General features: G+C 44.7%; 1 long non-coding RNA gene across 1 annotated transcript in view; it reads right to left on the bottom strand.

Annotated features, from left to right (window-relative positions):
• Gm34068 (predicted gene, 34068) overlaps positions 1–15,861 on the bottom strand; it is a 60,770-nt gene extending 44,909 nt beyond the window's left edge. Inside the window, exon 1 of the long non-coding RNA NR_151520.1 lies at positions 15,702–15,861. This is a non-coding gene — a long non-coding RNA (predicted gene, 34068). The remainder of the gene's footprint in view (positions 1–15,701) is intronic.
• Positions 15,862–17,079: the final 1,218 nt, after the last annotated feature.

Below are 17,079 nucleotides of genomic sequence, written 5' to 3'. Positions count from 1 at the left end.
CAACAATAATGTGCACACTGCAATTTTCCCTCCCTTTTCCTTCTCCTCCTCCCCAGTTCCCTCAGTCTCCTGCTAACCCATGAACTGTATCAAGTAAGAGGAAACACAGCTTTAAGAAGCAGTTAATATATAACCCAGCACACTGGTCCATAACCAAGTGACCGTGCTGGTATCAACTGTGGTTACAGTACAGAGAGGTGATGGACTACGTACCCAGGAAATACTGATTTAATCATTGGTGCCTAGTATCTCTCCATATCCTAATCAGGAGATCTAATTCCTGTCACGCCCAGGGCTCTCTGCAGCTTAGTAACCTGAGTCAGTTCCTCATCGTTGCTTGGCTCACTGCCAAATGTTCCTATTAAGTCTTGGAACCAATGATCCAGCAAGACCTCTCTAACCTCTTGATAATCATCGAGCTGTTGTTTGGAACAGGTTGGTGGGCAAATGAGAACATCTGGGCATTAGCTGACGTACCCGGACCGGGCCCCTCATGTTGACATAACCACATCACCACCATTAACAAACAGAGGGGCAGTGCTTTGTTCCACTCCCATGATTCTCGAAGACAAACAAGAATAAATGACGGCCCCAGCTTTCTTTTTCTGATCCTGGGAAAATGTCTGTCACAGACAGAGTGAAAGTAAAATCTTCTAATAGCAAAGCCAAAAACCCAAATGCAAGGCAAAAGCGATCCCAGCATTCCCTCAGGAAAGGCCAGGAGATTCTGCACAATCTTCCCCACAGGTCCTTGCCATGTGGGAACCCAACTCCTCAGGCCTTGCCATAAGGACAGCTGTCTGCATTACACTCCCACACCACTCCTAGAAGAGGCTTAGCTACTACCAATAGATGATTAACTGATTGATGATAGAAATATGGGTAGATAGATGGATGGATGGATGGATGGATGGATGGATGGATGGATGGGTAGATAGATAGATAGATAGATAGATAGATAGATAAGATTATAGATACATATATGGATGGTTGATAGAACATAGCTAGATAGATGATATGAAAAGAGTTGTGTAATTTGAGATAAGCCTTGAAGAATGAGTTCATTTGTTATCTCAAAGGTAAAGGAAGAGACAACATCTTTAGGCGTCACCACTTGCCTGGTTTTTCTGCCTAGCAGTTTTCTTCTTGATGTTAAGACCTATTACCTCGGGAACAAAAAACCACATAGATGTCCATGAAAATAGATAGGGCAAGTAACTGATCACATGCTTGCTGTGCATTAAAGAAGATGGCACTTGATGCAGAGAGAAACCTGTGATCTGGGCTAGTTTAGCATGTAGCTGAGTTCTCAGGGTTTTTAGAAGTAAACGGTCAAAGTGTTTGGGGTGGGTCTGTCAGGAGGTCTCCCAGGAAAGAGAGGGTCAGTGGGGTGATCTTTCTGGCTGTTATGCATACATTATATCAGAACAAGGAGATACTAAAAGCACAACGCACTGGGTGTGCCTGTGCGTCTTTGCAGCAAGTGGGCTTTGTTTGGAGACAGAGCAAACAAAGGGTCACCCTTACTTAATCTGGGGAGGTTCAGGGTCATGGCTCAGCCACTCCAAGCCTTGGTTTCTAGTATCACAGGGATCTCTGTGGATTAGAATAAGGTAGAAGCAACCCTCAGCCAAGTGTGAACAGCACCCTGCTTTGGGGTACTAGATATCAAGATTATTCTCATTACCAAGAAAGATAGCGGTGCATTCATCTCTTGGTGAGGTAATACAGCCCAGAAGTGGTGTTGAAGGCAGGCAAACATGAACAAGTAGATGCCACACACGGAAGGAAAAGCTGAAGCCACTCACTGCTTAGGCTTTTGGGAGCTCAGGCCTCGGAACTAAAGGATTTCTTTCCTTTGGAAACAATCTCCTGTATGTCAAGCTGGGCAATGTCTCTCAAGCTCACTGTGTAGCTGAAGAATAACCCTGATCTTCTGGTCTTTCTGCCTCTGTCCCCCAAGTGCTAGGATTACAAGTGTGGGCCCACACCCAGTTTATGCACTGCTTAGGGACTGGACCTGTGGCTTTGTGTATGGTAGGCAAGTCCTCTTCCAACAGAAATGCATCGCCAAGTATGTCCCATACACCCAACCTCCAAGAGAACTTTATATTTCTATTTCTCTATCCCACAACTGGTACATGGAAAAGTATATGAATTATATAGGCTAAAAGTTATTGTCCTTTATCAACTGTTTCTTCCACGAGCAAGAATGATAAATGGAATGTTGGGTCACTGGTATTGGCATAGATAAAATAAGCTCTAAAAATTGATAGCATGCATACCAGCCTTTCTTCTCATTGCCAAGTACCAATATATCAGCTGTCACCAAGCTGTAACAGTCCACAACTGCCAGTGGCCAGATATTGATTTCTCTTATAGTCAGCAGCAACTGAAGCTGTACACCTGTGCGCGTGTGCGTGTGTGCGCGTGCACACACACACACAGGGTTGGGGGTAGGGGAGAGAACCTCTAAACCCTACAAATGAATTAAATATGTTTTTCTTAGAAAAAGACGTTTTTATTTCTAAGACAAGATTTATTTCAAACCTTTCATTAGAACTCATGTGTGGCCTGGCAGTGGTGGTGCATGCCTTTAATCCCAGCACTTGGGAGGCAGAGGCAGGCGGATTTCTGAGTTCAAGGCCAGCCTGGTCTACAGAGTGAGTTCCAGGACAGCCAGGGCTACACAGAGAAACCCTGTCTCAAAAAAAAAAAGGAATTTGTGTTGTGTACATGTGTGCATGCCTGTGTGTGCCTGTGCATATGTGTGTCTGTGAGTGTTTGTGTGTGTGTGTGTTCATAATTTCACATATGGAGGACAGAAGTCAGCTTACATGGTTTCTTCTAATTTTTTCCATCTTATTTTCTTGAGACATGGCCTCTCATTGAACCTGAGCCACAGGATCTGCCTGTCCCCTCCCCAGTTCATTTGCAGACATGTGCCACCATGCCAAGCTTCAGCTTCTCCATGGATGCTGGGAATATGAATTCACACCCCCATGTTTGTACAGCAAATACATCACCCACTGAGTCACCACCTCAAACTTAGAACTGATTCTTGAGTGAGACTGCCAACGTTCTCATGGGGAGCTAACTACCCCGCAGTAACCCTACACTCAAGCACACAAAGGGGATTGAACTTGGCCCATGGTTTCTCTTGATTCCTAACAAGATGCTTTGTCATGGGTGTGTTCTCAACACTCCCGAGAAAGCAGGTAAGCCACCCATGGGACAAGAAGACCAACCTTCTCTTCAGATCCAATTGCATGTTCCTTTCAGAGCCGAACATTGTTATGAGTTTCACTGTTCGGCTTTCCTCCATTAGAGTGGGTAATGGAACATGAACCCTGCATGGCAAGTTCTATGATCTATGAGCAGCCCATACCCATAGCAGATTTATGACATAGGAAAAATTATGTCTTTAATATCCTTGGCTATCTCTTCTGGCTGTTTTCCTTGCTAGGCCAGCTAACCACCCTTTTAAGCAGCCTCCTTTGTGTGTTCTTTGTCCAATATTAACCCATGGTTGAAGTCTGTCCTAGTTTATTCTGGTTTAACAGTGCTTATATATGTCTCATGTTTTATTCCTTAAAAGACACAGTCTCTTCATTCATATTACACCAGCGTTTCCCTGGTGGTCATACATGAGAAAGGAACACACACGTGTGTGTGTGTGTGTGTGTGTGTGTGTGTGTGTGTGTGAAAATATTCTCAAAGCCTCCAAAAAGTGAGAATTATTGATGTCATTATACACTTGACTTCATAGTGGTTAATTACATGTTTAGTCAGGTTCCTACTGACACATATGAGCCAACCCTGATCTCCATACTTAGTGATATCATACTGACAATTTGAAGTTATCTGCGGTGAAAGCATTTACACCATGGCTATTGGCAATTGCTATATATCAGGGCTAACCTCTTCAGTCGCCTAGAGAGTCAACTTACCACCACATCCCATGCATAAGGTGTCTTAATTTAAATAGAGATGACATTGTATCTGTCTAATATTTTATTGGGTGACTTCTTCCAACATGGCATAAAATACTTTGACCACAGATATGCATATCTCAACTTGGACAAGCTCAACCATATCCGTCCTGTTCATTTATACACACTTAGCATACACATTGTCCAAAATACCACATATGAAACAAGCTTACACATAGACACATCTTACATCTTCACTTGTGTGCACACATATACACATACCTCAGAGTATAATTCAACATGAGAAAGATATTTAGAAAAAACATTTTAGTATGTTCTGTGTTAGTACATGATAGGTTGTTGTCAAAGGCTTAAAATTCCCAGAGAAGTGAATATCAACAACTGACAAGACCGGAAGCCATTTAACTACTTCAGGAAAGGGTATCATTATAACACTCATGAATCCTATCATCTTCTCAGGATAGAGGCTAAGGTTTGAAATGAAAGTTGCCTCCCTGCCCCCAATCTTTTAAAGTGCTCAAGGTATTAATAAGTTTAGTGGCAAGATTTCCTCAAGGTCTTTCCTGTGTGCTCCCAGATCACTGGAGAACCAGAGCCTGTGAGGTCCATGACTCAAGCCACTTCCTCTCCTCCTTGCCACTCTCCTGCTGGACTCAACAAAACACACAGGAATGTCACACTGGCCTGTGGCGGTCTTTAGGCCACCCTCTGCTTTTTAATCCTTTCATGGCATTTGGCATGAGCGTCCTGGCCATGCTTGGTCAGTGCTGGTCAGCATCTCTTTTAGGAGCTCACCAGGCCTTCATGTCCTGTGCCTGTAGTACTGACTTCCTACTGCTTAACTCTGGAATGAATGGAGACTTTCTCATCTCTGGTGAGTGTAATTCAGGAGCTAGAGCACTAGATGATTGGCAGCTACCAAGTCTAGTGAATGTGAAAAATAAATTTCATAGTCAACATAAGCATGAGGTGTGAGTTTCAGGATGAAGCTTTATTGTAAAAGAGAGATTAAGAGAAAGGAGATGAACAGAGCTCCCAAAACAAGAATGTGTGTGTGTGTACACATACATATATGGCTTAATTAATACTATCTGTATATATACATACTATCTGTGTATATACATACTATCTGTATATATTCTTACTATCTATATATATGCATATATGTGTATATGTATATATACAAATACACATATATGTGTATACACACATATATAATTAAGTATACATATATATAATTAAGCATACACTTATATAAGTATATATACGCATATGTATATATTATAAAGCTTAATAAGGTTGCATTTTGGAGGAGATGAGTTGGTGAGTTCAGTTGGCCCACCATGAGATACTCATGCACATCCCATCCAGTACTTAGTCTATAGTTTGACAGACATCTTCTAGGGACAAGGAAGTATATAATCGCGGGTCCCTTCCAGGCAGCTATGCTCATTAGATGGCTGTGTAAAAGAGGAATAAGTATAAAGACAAGAAACCAGAAACCCAAAGAGTCTCCCTAAACATTGTTGACTTTTCTGGCCTCTGTCCCCAGGACAGCATTGCAATATAACCAAGGACATTTCTGGATTCTGGCCAAGATAGAACTTGTTACCAAGAATAAGAAGCAGAAATCACCTCCTAGCTCCAAGCCTTCTGATGGCTAGCTCTAATTGCCATCTTAACACAATCTAGACTCACCCAGAAGAAAGGCCTCTGAGCATATCTATGAAGAATTATCTTAATCACACCAGTTTGTGTAAAGGAACTCACCCACTGTGGGCAGTACCATTCCCTGTGCTTGGGGTCCTGGACTGTGCAGGAGTAGAAAAACAAACTTGCTCCACTCTGCTCTCCACTGTAGATGTGATATGCCCAGTTGCTTCAAGCTCCTGTGGTCTTGGCTTCCCTGGAACAATGGGATATAATCTGAAATTGTGAGCCAAGTAATTTCTTTCTCCCTTAAGCTACTTTGGTCAGGGTATTTTTATCACAGCCACAAGGACTAAAACTAAGATACGACCCTAAAGTGCTTTGCAGACTTCTATTATACTCCTCACAAGGGTATCTGCCTGCCTCTTCTAAGAAAGCAAACATCTTTGCTAAACCTGTGGAAAATCTCAGTCCTAACCCCTTTCAGAAAGAACTATTCCAGTTCAATAAGAAAATCTGTATGCACAGACAAATGTTTAGAAGCTCATTAAAAAGTTTCAATGGCTTTGAGAACATCAAATGAACATTTGTAATCAATAGTTTCCTGCACTGAGGGGTAAGAAGTAAAGTCATGGAGATTAAATACTTTCTTCCTCAGGAGAAAATCAAAAGAATAAAGGCAAGATGAAGAAGCAAAGCACCCAGCTATAACTGAAGACCGAACAATATACACACGTGAGAGAGGCTAGGCCGTCCCTTTCAGAAACGCAAGAAGAATTGGTAAATTCACCAGCTGTGTGCTGAGGGAGACAGCCAGGAAGAGCCAGAAAGAGTCAGTCAGGGTGAGGCAGGGACAGGGAGGGACAGGCAAGGACAGGCAGGACTAGGAAGGACCAGGAAGGACCAGGCAGGATCAGTCAGGATCAGAAAAGACAAGGCAGGGCCAGGTTGGACCAGGCAGGGCCAGGAAGGATCGGGTACGACCAGACAGGGTCAGTCAGGGCCAAGCAAGTAATTTACCTAGAGCTTCTGAACTACAAGTTCCAGAAAGGGGAAAAAAGATATGTATCATATTTAGAGAAAACTGTAAATAAAATTCACGGTGGGAGGGAAGCCACTGGGGCAAGAAGACTTCAGACCATTGAATCCCAGGGCTTGGGCTCTTCATGAGTAAAGGGATCCTGCAAGGGACAGTCTGGAAAGCTTCAGCAACTTCAAGCCATAGTGAAGTTGCTGGGAATGCAGGTAGTGTCTTCTTAGGGTTGCCACAGTTTCTGAAACTAACCATCCAGATTGCTAAAGGCTACCGAGGAATCCAAATGTGTCCCAGGGAGGAGGTGTTCAATGCTACTCAAATGCACACCCAGGGGGCCGGGGTCTGATTTAGGAACATGAGACATCTTGGGACCCCGAAATTCTTCAAGATTAGGTAAACAACAGCATGAAGAGATCAACACTCCCTCAAATAAGCAGCAGAAACCGACTGGAGAAAGAAGGATCAGAATATTGCAAAGCAAGTGACAGGCAAGGAGCTGGTCAGGATACTGGCCCAGTAGCTGCCAATCCTTAAACAGAGCCAAAGGCTTGTCTTGGTCACTGTTCTATTGGTGAGAAGAGCCACCATGACCAAGGCAACTCCTATAAACAAAAGCATTTAACTGGGGACTTGCTTACAGTTTTAGGGGGTTAGTGCATGAACACCGTGGTGGGAAGTAAACAGGATGTAGTAGCTGGGAACAGGGGTTGAGAACTTTACACCCTGATCCTTAGGCAACAGAAAGAGATAGATAGATAGACTGAGCCTCGTGTGGGCTCTTGAAACCCTAAAGTCCACCCCCCAGTGATGCACCTTTTCAACAAGGCCACGCCTCTGAATCCGTTCCAAATAGTTCCACTAACTAGGGACCAAGCATTTAAACATAGGAGCCTATGGGAGCAATTTTCATTCAAACTACCACGGGCTCAAGCTAAGTCTCTACGCCTTTTGATTGTAGCTGCTTCCAGAGGCACAAATGATTGACATGAGGACATTTAATTTCCCCAGAAAAATCTGTCATGGTAGGTTGACCCTACCAGAACATGACATAGATCCATGCCAGAATAAAGACAGAGTTTGTGCAGGAAGACACCCCAAGACCTGAAAACCTCCACAAAGCTGCACCCACACTCAGCAAATGTGGCCAAACCCCCCGAAAGACCACCCGTCCCTTGGCATGAGCTGCCACCGCCAGCTGCAGGCTGAGTAGCTCACCCAGCACCACTGGATATGAACTAAGAGCCTCTGCTCCTCTACCCTCCATATGCCCAGCTTATTTTTCTCTCTAAAGCTCCGTTCAGGCAGAACTCTGCAGCCCAGCCTCCCAGGGGGCGTGGCAGTGTCAGCCCATCCATCTTAATGAAATAACTGAAGTGAAGTGGAGGCACAGAAAAGCTTAGATTGCAGATGAGCACCAACTAATCGATCCGCTCGTTGGTGATCAATCCAATCCAGGCATCCTAATGACTGAAAGCAGTCATTAAGACAACCAATGGCTGTGGCTAGTCACTGCTGTTTTAATCTTGGCTATCTGTATCTATGTGTCCAATATCTGGGCTATGAGCAGAGAAGACCAAAGCAGATGATGTTTAAGTTCAGCATGACTTCTTGCTGACACACCTTTCACTTAACCTCAGAGATTATTCTAGAACGGACATGATGAGCTTGCTGATGAGTTAGTCAGAGAGCAGCTTGTGATCAACTGTGTAAGATGCACGTCGCCCTTCTGTGAATGTCCCAGTGCCTGTATGAAGACTGTGGGGTGGGGGGAATTCATGGCTGAACCCCCAATCTTCCTCCATCATGCTGCCCCCTCCCATCTGCCTGCTGTGTTCATCTGGAAGATCAAAAGATACACAAAGTGAAAAAGTAAATAAATGATTGAAAGGTAAGGAGCAGACTGGGAAGGAAGAGCTGAATCTATGGTGACAGATCTGATACCGTGGTGACAGCAGGGTCCTCCAGTGACAGTGCTGGCTCCCAAGATGACAGTGACTTCACCACCATCCTTTTTAATAATAATCCCTCCCAGTTGCAGACACATTCATGGCCCCAGCCCTGTTTCTCTCTGCTTCTGGAGATTACTCCATTGCAAAGAGGCTTTTCCTGGCCCAGGGCTAAGGAGGGAGGTGGAAAACACCTCTCATTTCTCTTCCACTCTACCAAGCTCAGGCTTCCAGAGAGCAGCACAAATGGGGTTCCCTGCAGAGCCCCACTTCATTGTAAGAAGGATAACCATGTAAGGAAGATCTGCAGCAGACTTAAATGCCTGATCTGGGGGGTTCAATTGAGTGTAGACCCATCACACATGTATGTCTATAAACGTCTCTAAGGTATGGATCTAAGGAGTTGGAGCTGTGACAGTCTGGGAGAATCACAGTAAAGGCTTGCCTTGGTTCTCTGCGCCCAGGGACCAGGGCAGCTTGTGTAGTCTCCGAACCTTGTCTTCATCTGTAGACTAGATCTGCCCATTCAGTAACTTCCTCATGGTTGCTGTCGGTGAGGCACACTTGAAGGACTGACCATTCAAAGCCTGGCCCTCAGGCACACTGCAGTCTTCTGGGAGAAGCAGTTGCTGCATGCCAGGTGGTGATAAATTCAATGAGGAAAGATGCAGGCAGAGGCAGCAATGATGCCTCTCTGTAAGGACATCATGCTGATATACAGACGGAGAACACCTTGAGGAAAAGGACTCCCAAATGCAAAGGGCCTGAAGGCAGCAGTGGGGGTGGCTGGCTCCAGAGCAACCTGAAATGCCATTTCTCTCTCCAGGCCGTTGTAGAGGTGAATATAGTTATTAGCACTATGGTCTACATGAAACTTCATATGGGTTAGATTTGTTATGAGATGAAGTGGATAACACAAAGGAGAATCAGGTAGAAAGAGGAGACTGACAGAAGCTGACAGATTCAGGATTAGCACCAGCATGCCGATCTAGGCTCAGCGACCCATCATGGGGTGCCTTTAGGTGACTCAAGTTCTCTGGGTTCAGCCTGCTCTTATAGCAAGCTAAACAACTTAATGTACCAAGCTCCACATATTGACTATTTTACTCTTGAATTATTTTATATGTTTTAGCTATTTAAAGCTCTTTATTTCTTATAATTCTGTGGAGCAGAAATCATTTTACATGTAAGGAAAATTTGGCTCAGAACCGTTAACTAGCTTGCCAGTCTGGAGATGGTGAGGAGCTGTTGAAAGAAACTCAAGACATATCTGTCAAATGATTATGTATGCAAATAGAGATTGTAACAAATGGAGAAGAGACAAAAGGTGGCCAAAATGACAGGGCTGGGGAGGACAAGCAGTAAGAAGTGGATGGACTCGGTACCCACGACTCTGCCCAGTATACCATATCTGAGCTACTGTGTGTGAGTCGCCTGAGATTCCAGGCTGATGGATTTCAAGGCAGAGCTGGACCTTAGAGGGAAGTTCACAGTAAACAACTGTAAATGTGTGCAATTTGTAATGATGATTTGCATGCACAGGGTGCTGTGCTGTTTACAGAGCGCTTGCATATACATGATCTCATTTGCATTCAGAGGCTCACTGGTACCCTGGGCAGGGATGAGGTTACTCTAAAGGTCACAACTTAGTACAAAAGCTACAGGACAGATGCTGGAATCTGCCCAACAAGGAATCTGGTCAAAACAGTCAGATTAGAGATGCCATGGGATCTGGGGGTCCAGTTACTGTATACCCCCCCCCTTTGCTGATCTTTATTTTCACAGCCCCAGAGTGTGCTCCAGACATTTCCAGCCACCCTAGTTCATGTCTTTCTCTCTGGCCTGCAAGAAACCATGAACTTAGATAATTTTGACATTCAGGGAATTAAAAGTAATTGAGCTTTCCTGAGGCAGGGACAGATAGTGTGCTCATTTGTTGGCAGAGAGGAACCACTATCAAGTTTTCCATAAAAAATAACATCATTCACACTAGTGAGGGAAAGACAGACAGATTCTGACAGACTGACAGAGCCAACATCACATCAGACTCAAAACCCAGTAGAAAATAGGTAGGAACAAGAGACGTAAAAAATAGCTACCAAGGTCTTTCCAGAAGGCTCTTAAAGAATAGGAAGAGATGGCTCAGGTAGAGTAGGCCAATGATAGATAGGCCATCTCAGCCATTGTTAACCCCATTCTAAGACCGGTGCCATCCTTCCTGCCACAGACCCGGAGAGTAGAGAATAGAACTAGGAGAGCCTGTGTCAAAGGCATCAGCGGCTCCCACTGACAAGTGCAGGCTCTCAATCAGGCCTGACCTCACTCTGCACGCTGGGGCTCCCAACTGGGTTCAGTGACAGAGAACCCTCTTCACAGATCTTCAGACACCTCAGATTCTTCCTAAAGCTTCTACAAGAGCTGCTGGCTCTATCTGGAACACGGCTCTGACCACATCCTCCTTCCAGGACATCGTTTCCCTCCCTGTCACTGATTAATTCTGCTCATTTTATTTCCTGTGACAACTCATCTGCTGGAAAACTCACTCTGACACTTACCATCTGCCTAGGTTTGTGATGACTGATGGGCTGGCTCATGTGTTTGAACACTTAGTCCCCAGATGGTGGCGCTGATGAGGAAGGTTGCAGAACCTATAGGAGATTTGCTGGAAGAAGTGGGTTCTTAGGGGTGGGTCTTGCTACTTCTTGACTGCTCTCCACTTCCTGATTTGATTTTGGACACGATATGACCAGCCACCGTACCTCTCCCACCATGATGGACTGAATCCCCCTGAAGTGTGAAATAAGTCCTCCTTCCCTTACGTTGCTCTTTGTCGGGTATTTGGTCACAGCAACAACAACGAAAAGAAAAAAATACAAGTTTAGGTGTGTTCCAAGTTAATCCTGATCCCTGTACTTGGGAGCAACTTGTCCTAACATGAAAACCATTGTGCAAAATCATGTCAACTCTGGATAGTCATTGACGTCAGCTGGCATTTTTTTATTTTGTAAGCCATTGTCCAATGAAACCAGGATGTCTTGGTTTCCATCCCGTTTACCACTCCAATCTCAGTCATTAGCTAATTATCCTGTATACCCAACATCACCATTGACACTGACTGACACCCAGCATTGCCCACTGAGGACATGAATTCTTGCCCAGCCCTCTCAAGAACTGCTTCTTTTCTCACACTTGTTCTCATCCTCATTCTAGACACAAGGGGCCCTTGATCCTCAAAGATGCTTTCAGACTGCAGGTCTCCCTCTCCTTAAAATCCTCAATGGCAGACTACCAGGCTACCTCTTTCATTGGTGGAAGGCTTCAAAGACATAATCTCAAGGTTCAGTGTGTACACAAATCCTCCCGAAAGCTACAGATTTCACATCTCCAACCAGCATCCCGATGGCCCAGGAGAAAGATCTGTAGGTCTGAGCCTCCCTCTCCCCCCCCCCTCTCTCCATAGCCCTATGACGTGGATCAATGTCTTCACCTCCAATGCTACTCTGCACATTACTCCTGGCTATTTGAACATTTGTGCACACACTCTTTCCAAACCATGGCTTCTCAGTTCTTTGGTTTGTATTACCCTTGACTGTCTGGTCTTACACCTCCCCTTGTTTATCAGCTCCCTTCTTGTGTCAGAGACTTTGACATTAGCTATGGCCACTGCTCTGCTGTGGTCTTACCCTACTGCCTCCTCACTCCTGCCCTTGATCCCTCACATCCTTCTAGCAGCATCTTTCTCCTCTGAGAACATTTAACTACTACACATATCCATTTCTTCTCAGCCCAAGGGGGCCACCATTCCATAACCCACCTCACATGTTGGTTCCCCAGTTACCCTGAGATTTGAATCAACCAATCAGACAGGCTTCCAATTCTTTCACCCTTCTTTCTCCTGGAAATACCTCAAAGTTGACTGAATAGGACTCTGTGCTTTTCTGTGTTGGTACCATGGTTGGGGGAACAAAGCACAGGCTAACGGAATGGCTTGTGCAGAACCTTAGTCTTCTGATCTTCCTTCTCTCTAACATTCTACCTGCTAGCCTCCTTCACTCTGTTTCTTCCCTGCCTCTCAATCAGCTGACAACTTGCTTCCTGTTTCTCAGAGAAATCAGACTTGAATAGATGGAAATCTCCCCAGCAATCTCTACCTACCCTCCAACATCTATGCCATCTGTGTGCCCTTCCTGGAGTCAGTCTTCCCACACTATACTTGTGCCCTTTAAGAGTGCATCCTTCTTGCCTAACCAGGCTACTGCCTTGCTCATCTGTCATCTGCTTTTACCATTTCTGCATCGACATTTTTCTTATGTGGTTGACAACTTGCACCCACGGAACAGCCCAGGGCTTTCCCCATGCCAGATGCATCCACTTTGGAGGTGTTATACAAACTTATTGTTCATCCTACAGAAAAACAAATAAAGAACCACTCAACAAACCTTTATAAGTAACTGCTTATTCTTCTCTCTCAATGTATAGCAAAATTCTTTAAAAGATTTCTAATTGTCACTTCTAATTATGCTCTGCTCACAAACTTTTGACTAATAAGAGTTGTATTTCATACAGAGATACTGCTTATAGAATAAATATTAGGGTGGAGTGCTTACATAGCTTGTATAATAAATCCTTTTGTTCTATCTCCAATTCAGCATGAAGCAGGTAGGGTAGCATATGCTATAATTCTAGTTCTCAGGGGTAGAAACAAGAGGACCACAAGTTCAAGGTCACTTTCAGCCACATCACAAGTTTGAGTTCTTCAATTAAATATCTGAGCATCAGAATCCGGATATTCCCACCTTTCTCTTATATTAAACAGTCAACCCACTGGTAAACACACCGACTGCCCCAGAATATATCCGAGTCTGCACTGCTCCTGTTCCCTCCTCTGCAACCCTGATCGGGGTGCACACAGCCATTGCTGTTCTTAGAAAGTAAAAATAAACAGCAACTCTTCCATTGACACCACTGTGTGGCTTCTTATCTCAGCGTACAATCCAGAGCCTTCAGGGATCCCCATAGTCCACTGTCCATACTTCCTGGTCGCATCCCCTTCCAGCCTCTCAGTCAGCTTCCATTGAACCCCTGGCCTCCTGGCTGCTCTCCTGCACACAAGGACAGGTCCTCCTGGTTGTCCAGCTGCCCTCCTGCACTGCAGAAACCTCCTCCAAGTTGTTACATCTGTCTCTCCTGCCACCTGGCCAGTCCTCATTCAGCTGCCCACATACCCATGCCTTCATTACCTGCAGACCCCTGTTGTAAGGACTTTCTCAGAAGGCCTTCCTTGCTTGGCCTTACAATGTACCCCAAAAGTCTCTGCTTCCCTGTTCTGCTGGGCTCCTTTTTCTCATCACCAACTGTTTATGAGATTATATAGGTAAGTAGATGATCAAATAGACTGTAGAGAGAGATTAACATAGTATTAGGTAGCTATAGATAGATAGATAGATAGATAGATAGATAGATAGATAGATAGATAAGATAGATAGATAGATAGATGATGGATAGATAGATAGATAAGAAAGAGATAGATCAGAGATGGGTGGATATATAGATGATAAATAGATATTCACATGACCTATTTAGTTTTAATAATATAAGTAATATATGGATAATTAGATGATGGGTGGATGGATGGATAGATGGACAAACAGACTTACATTTCAGTTTAGTTTTAGGTTCCTGCTAACATACAAGCCCTATTATTGCTCAACCCCAGCAACCAATCATGTGTGTGGAATATGTATGTGTCCAGTAAATGTTTGTCTTTCGAATGAATGCACTAGAAATTTACTTTCAGACTGTGCTCTGAATTACTAGCCCTCACCGTGAGCAAATGTACTGACGTCTCTAAGCCTGAACATCCTGCATCCGCTAAAATATTCTTGGTGCAGCACACATACCACTTTGTTTAAATATGTTAATTTCTTCCCTTTCTCCTTTCCCTAATGTTGACAATGACTGTGCATCTCAAATTTTCTCTAGCAGTCCCAGCTTACACTTGCTACCCTGGATAATTATTAAACATGCCCCCTTCCCTCCCCCCCCCCCCCGTAATCAAAGCTGCACTTGGAATAATTAGTGATGTGTTCATCTGAGCAGGGCACCATGACAGTCTGGGGCATCCCTTTCAGCTCTCTTAGAGAGGGGGTAGCCATGTACTAGGAAGCAATGAGCACTTTTCCTGGACACAGTTCTCAGACATAGTGACATGCAACACACATCTGCCATCACCACCTCACAGAGCATGTAAATGAAAAATGTAACAAGAAACGGTAAATTTTGAAATGCTGTATTAATTTCAAAATCCTCATTTTAAAAGGGCTCATGGGAAAGGGTATTGTGTTTTAAATATCATAGAACCCAAAACCAACTATTAGAATCTCCGTTGTGATATTTCTTAGACCCATAGAGAGAGAGCTGTGCGACTTCTCCGAGTTATCCATCCAGGCATGCCCCACAGCCTGGGACACACTTGGCTACACGACGCATATGACGCTGTGTAAACTTGCCACAGAGAGAGAGTCTGAATGATGTTCACCAACTAGGAACTCCCCTACAGGGTTCCCACAAACAGTGAGGGGACCCAAGAGTTAGAAAAGCCAAGGATAAAGAGAGGTTCACCCCAGGCACTGAGCAAACATGCCATAGTAGGACCTGACACATAAAAACACACAGTTGCCTCAGGAGGGTGCAGGAAGGGTTATGGGGAAAGGCATAAATGAGGTAGAGTCACAGTCATTCCCTGGGACCCATTGGCTGCAGCCAGAGCCTCATAACAATATGCAACGCTGGATAGGTGCAGCCTCCTACAAGCCTCCAGACTTATAGGAAAGGGAGGCTGTAGGTGGGGAAAGATGGTTGGTGTTCTGAAAGAGTAATGAGAATACTATAGTTAGAGCCCCACTCTCTCTCCCTCTGGTGGTGACACACAGCTCTCTCCATGCAGCTCTGAACCATACTGACAGTTTCTGGGAAGAGATGGCTTTATCAATGCTGTCTGGGAATGGAGACAACAGCTTCATCACTCTAGGGATGCCGGGCAAGATGGCCCTGAGTGTTGTCAGCTTCCATTTACTCCCCATTATTCCAGCTCTTTATGCCTCTGCCTCATCCTACCTTACACATCCTGGTGTTCCCAGAGAAAAACCAGGACATCAAGACTGAAGATCAACCTAAATCCTGCTGACTCTTCAGAGCCCCTTTGCCTGAACGGAGGAGAGAAGCAGAGATTTCAAAGATGAGCTACTCGTCTCTGGAAGCGCCTGGCCCTCTTTTCCTTTAAAGTGTTTAAAGGCAGCCTCCTCTTGATGCTTCATAATAAGTGAAACCTGAGGCATGGGATACAGATGGGGCGTGTGTGGCAGGTGACTTTGAAGATCATCAGAGATTCCGAAAGCTTCCAGGATTCAGTACGTCCTCAAAGGAAGCTATCTTCTCAGGCTTCAAAGAAGGTCAGGATAGGATTGAGGAATCCAGGAGAACACAGTGAGATTGGACACCAGGCATGAAGTAGTTAGTGATTAAAAAGAAATACTAGCCCTAATTTGTGAGAAAGGGAATTAAGACTCAGAAAGAGAAAGTTGCTTTCCTAAGAGGCCACAGTTAAAGGCTGGCCAGCATCTCTTAAAAATCCCTGGTAGAGGAAGGGAGCCATCTGAAAAGGATCGCATGGGAGCCCCTAACTCCAGCTGCTGCAGGCTCATCTGTGGTGGGGTGGGAAGCGAGAGACCCTGCTGCATGTGCAGTGTGCATAGGCATGTCCTTCTTCAAATAATCTTCTGTTTTAATCTCCCTCCTTGGCTGACTCCTGCTCTGTGTATCATACCGCTAATAAACACACCTCCACAGGTGTTTTAACCATGTCAAAATCTATCTCCACGCAACCCAACCTGTAAGAACTGGTTCTTTTCTTGGCTTACAACTTCTAAGTCAACTTTTATGTGACACCATTTAAGGAAAAGCCCCTGTGTCCCCTCATCTTTTCTCACATTACCCACTATAACCATTGCTCCCTCCCCTACCTGGTTAGGTGACAGTCTGCCAAGATCTTCCTTGAGTAAATATCTTCCCCAAGACACACTCAGCTCTTCCATCTTTTACTAGGGTCTGGGGTGGGGGTGGGGAGACACTACATCTGGAAAGATGTCAGGAGGACTCAACTTTTCCCTGCATTTATACAGTCTGTGCCTGGGAGCATAGTCCAGGTAGCAAGAGGGAAGGAAAGCTTGCTCTGTTTTTGGACAGCTAACAACAATCATTTGTTTATGGGGTATAGCTGCATGCTTGGTACATTTCTAGCCTGCACAGACAATGATTCTAGAGGCACAGACGTGGCCTCTGTGCCATGACAAGCAGTTACCATTTCTTTGGGATAGAAACATTCAAAGCCATCGCCTTTTGGCAGCTGGAAGGATATGACGCGGTATTCTTCAGACTGATATTGCCCTCTGGGTAACAAAATGCAGACTTCTTCCTGTCTAGCGCCAGTGACATT

This window comes from Mus musculus, chromosome 1 (assembly GCF_000001635.26).
Source record: "Mus musculus strain C57BL/6J chromosome 1, GRCm38.p6 C57BL/6J".
NCBI classification, from domain to species: Eukaryota; Metazoa; Chordata; class Mammalia; order Rodentia; family Muridae; genus Mus; species Mus musculus.
The sequence above is the reverse complement of the archived record's forward strand: the minus strand, read 5'-3'. Positions and strand labels throughout refer to the sequence as shown.